The sequence below is a fragment of the Bos indicus x Bos taurus genome, chromosome 9 (genome assembly GCF_003369695.1).
Source record: "Bos indicus x Bos taurus breed Angus x Brahman F1 hybrid chromosome 9, Bos_hybrid_MaternalHap_v2.0, whole genome shotgun sequence".
In the NCBI taxonomy this organism is placed as follows: domain Eukaryota; kingdom Metazoa; phylum Chordata; class Mammalia; order Artiodactyla; family Bovidae; genus Bos; species Bos indicus x Bos taurus.
The window spans coordinates 54,287,379-54,291,681 of NC_040084.1; the positions used below are offsets into that span (position 1 = coordinate 54,287,379).

The 4,303-nt window shown below is 40.1% G+C and overlaps 1 pseudogene; it reads right to left on the reverse strand.

Annotated features, from left to right (window-relative positions):
- Positions 1 to 2,268: 2,268 nt before the first annotated feature.
- Positions 2,269 to 2,562, reverse strand: LOC113898803 (annotated as a pseudogene).
- Positions 2,563 to 4,303: the final 1,741 nt, after the last annotated feature.

Sequence of the window (4,303 nt, forward strand, 5' to 3'; positions counted from 1 at the left end):
TTCTGCAAACACACCAGGGTCCTGGCACTGGCTCTTTTTTCTATTTCCAACACTGTTTCCTTCATATTTGCTTAGCTGGCCTTTTCTGTTCCAGATCTCCCCGTAGAAATAGAAAAGCCTTTTTATCACCTAGCTTAAGCAATGCCTCATGACTCTACCTCGTCAGAATATTTTAATTCTCTTCACAGCACTCGTATTTGATCACTCAGAGAGTTCTCTTGTTTGTTTGTTTATTGTCCATCTTCCAATATGTAATAGTAAAGTCCAGGAATATTCTGTGCATGGAAGAGATTATTACAGTGATGGAGAGCACAGGTATTGGCATCAAATAGCTGAGGTTTGAAGCTTTGATGGTAACTGCTATCCTCTGGAAAGTTCTTAACACTTTGCCTCAGTTCCTCACACGTAAGATAGGACTAACATTAGTGTACACTTCATAAAGCTCTTGTGAATATCAAATAAGCTAACCAGGTATTGGTGTATTTTAAGGATCTGAGAAAAGCCATCCACTGTTTACCTCTGGATGTCAACACCTGGAACAATACTCAGTACAAGTGGAAACTTAATAAATACTTTTTTTTTTTTTTTTTAAAGAAGCAGAGGAAAGAAGAACAATGTACCTCTATTTATTAATATATTGAAGTGATTCGTTCTCTTTTATAAAAGATTTGTTATTTCCTTTTTTCGGTTCTAAGGTATAGGCATATACCCAAATGGGAATTTATTTTTCACTTTGTACTCCAACTCCTCATGGATGTAAATTACTTTGGAGCTTGAATGGTCTCTCTTATAAAATGGAACTAATAATCCCTGACCTTTAGCACGCCGTAGAAATGTAAGGCAAAAGAGAACTGAAAAACAGCAATAATGTACTGGCTGTTTGTTAATTTAGCTGCCTTCTCTGTGTAACCCCACAGCTGCAATACAAGGCAGTTTCAATTGTAAACTGGAAAGAATATAAATTACGGCTAATTGAAAGTGCCAGGGAGACCCGAAAGATGACAAAATGCAATTACCCAAATTGGATGTGGGCCAGGCCAGGACTGGTATGTCTGCTCTTAGAAATAATGTGAAGTTTTATGTGGTAAGAATAGCTTGTTAAAATATGGCTGGTGGAAACAGCTGGTACCTCAGTTTCCCCCAGGCTCCTCACAGCCCTATGTTTCCAGGACCAAGTGCCCCTGTTTATGGATGGGGGCACTATGGAAGTTTATGGATGCTTCTTTTTCACAAATGACCACATATTTGCATAGATCTGACTTTATATCACTTAAAACCCAACAGTGCTCCTGGTTTCCTGGTCTGGGATATCTGATGCCCTTTGGGGATAATTCATCTCAGAAACCTCAGGCTATTAATTTGGTTTCAGGTTGGAAACTGCTGCTTCCCCGTTCTTGGGGATAGAATAAAACATAATCTGGTCCTCCCCTTTAGACAACAAAACAGAATTTAATATAATATTTTTCTTTTATGTATCTTGGGCTTTAATTCCATGGCATATAAAGAATACTTGTAAGATTTTTTTTTTTTTACAAATATTTTGTTTATTTTAATGACACTGGTACAGACAATGTCCATTTAAAACCCATATCCCAGGCCAAAAAGTACAAATAAAGTCAAAAAGAGCAGCTTTCTGTTGTATACACTTCTGCATGAATAACTTTAACCGCTAATGAAAATTAGATCTTTTCTAGGATCTTCTGACAAGATTTTTCATCTTAAAATGGTTTCTCTTCAGTGAAGCCATCTTTGGAGTTAGTCATTATTCTCAACATCTCTGTCATTTTGACTCCAACTGGATATTCCTCTTCTTTTGGTCCAGACCCTCAGATTTTAAAAGTAGCTTCAAATTAAGGAAAGGTCATTTTTCCACAATTCTGTTTTCCAAAAAAGTTCCATTCTCCAGGAATGAAGCAATCACATGCTAGAACTTCAGAGCCAATTGGAAAGTCATAAGGAACACGAGTATTAGTTGATCTTATTTATCACAAGCCTGCAAATGCACAGTCCTAGAAAAGGCGGCCTCTCTATGCACATATGTAATTTTAAAAAGGAAAGAGTGATATAAAGGGGGCTGAGGTTTGGTCACCAAAAATCAGCATAATTAAAGGAAACAGTAATGAATAATGGGCACTAGAATTCAAATTACCAGATGTTTTAAAGAGATAGGGTGGCAGTTTTTGATTCTGTTTTGAACACCACATTACAAAAGAACTATTTAAAAAAAAAAAAAGGATTAAAGGGAAAGAAAAAAAATAAAAAGAGTATCTAAACCGTTGAACGACCCCCTGTTTATTCCTGATAAACTTCAATCACATCTTCCTCCGTTCCCAGTTCTTTTGGAGTGTGATTTATCGGCAATTCTCTGACCTTCAAAGAGAAACCTGAGTGAAATCATGGGAACTCCCTGTCTTTGACGGTATGATTGAGTTTCTTGAGATGCGTCGTCATTTTCATTTTGAAGTGAATCTCACTGCTATCCTGTTCGTTGACTTTAATATATTCTCCTTCCTCCTTATCCCCGAAGTCTTCGATCGAAGGTTTTGCTTCCTGGTAAGACATGATGACGGTGGCTTCCCCCCGGGTCTCTACACACCAGCGGCCTCAGGAAGGTAGAACCTTGCTCCGGGGTTTACAAATCCGTCTCTCTACGCGACAGCACAACACTGTGGCTAAAGGGACTTCCCCTACGCCTTCTACTTGTAAGATTTATCTATTAAATTTTTATTAGGTTTGCTTTTAATCTGAGATGTATATATATGCTGCTGCTGCTAAGTCGCTTCAGTCGTGCCCAACTCTGTGCGACCCCATAGACAGCAGCCCACCAGGCTCCCCTGTTCCCGGGATTCTCCAGGCAAGAACACCCGAGTGGGTTGCCATTTCCTTCTCCAATGCATGAAAGTGAAAAGTGAAAGTGGAGTCGCCCAGTGTGTCTGACTCTTCGTGACCCCATGGAGTACAGCGTACCAGGCTCCTCCGTCCATGGGATTCTAAGTTCGTTAATATATTTCAAGGTGTAAGAAAAGTAGGTTTCTTCCTAATACCTATCTGCCTTGTGGTAGTTTCATTATTCCCACTTAACACAAGGGTAAACCTGGAGCTAGGTTAAAAACCTTCCACACAATCCCTCAGCTCCTCCCTGACTTAAGTAGAGATTCCAGCTCAGGCCCAGGTGATCACAGAGCCTCTACTTTTCCATCAACACCCTTCTGTTTTTGAAGAAACTAGATGCAAAAATGTAGAGAAGACAAATAAGCTGGATCCCCACTATCTATGACCTTAAAGAGTTTAAGACCTGGTCATGGAAAATGTAGTATAAACATACTTAAGTAGAGACATTCCCCCTACTGGTCCCAGCCTTTTCCTAGAGCCCAAGTTGTCTTTATTACTGCAATTCAGTCATATCTGACAGTGTCAGTGTCCTGGTTGAAAAAGGGAAAAAAGTGAAAGTGTTAGTTGCTCAGTTGTGTCCAGCTCACTGTGACTCCATGGAATTCTCCAGGCAAGCCATTTCCTTCTCCAGGGGATCTTCCCAACCCAAGGATCAAACCCCAGGTCTCCTGCATTATACACAGATTCTTTACCATCTGAGCCACCTGTGAGACCAAAGGACACCCATGGGCTTGAGGGGCCAAGTGGTCAGAAAAGTTATTACAAATGATAACCTCCAGGAGGCAGAATTGGTATCAGCATCTCCTACTACAGACATAACCTCTTGCATCTCCATGTAAGAAGAATACATTCCATGCTGCTTGACATGTACCAAATATTACATGTTTGCTGAGGGACTGATTTACTCTTGCATTAAAAGCATCTTGCACTGACCCTGAAGCAAGGCCTCATTAACTGTTGTTAGTGTGATAGCTAAAAGTAGTCATACTTGGACACCTAGGTTCCAATTTCTGCTTTACCTCTTATTAACTGGGCAACTTTAGACAAATCAATAATCTCTCTGTATCTCAGACTTCTTACCTATAAAATAGAGATCTAAGATTCCCCACTATAAGAGTTAAATGAATTGTTGTTCAATCACTAGGTCATGTCCAGCTTTTTGCGACCCCATGAACTACAGCAAGCCAGACTTCCCTGTCCTTCATTATCTCCCGGAGTTTGCTCAAACTCATGTCCACTGAGTCAGTGATTCCCATTTCCATCTCATCCTCTGTCACCCTCTTCTCCTCTTGCTCTCAATCTTTCCCAGCATCAGGGTTTTTTCCAGTGAGTTGACTCTTCGCATCATGTGGGCAAAGTATTGGAGCTTCAGCTTCAGCATCAGTCCTTCCAGTGAATATTCAGGACTGAT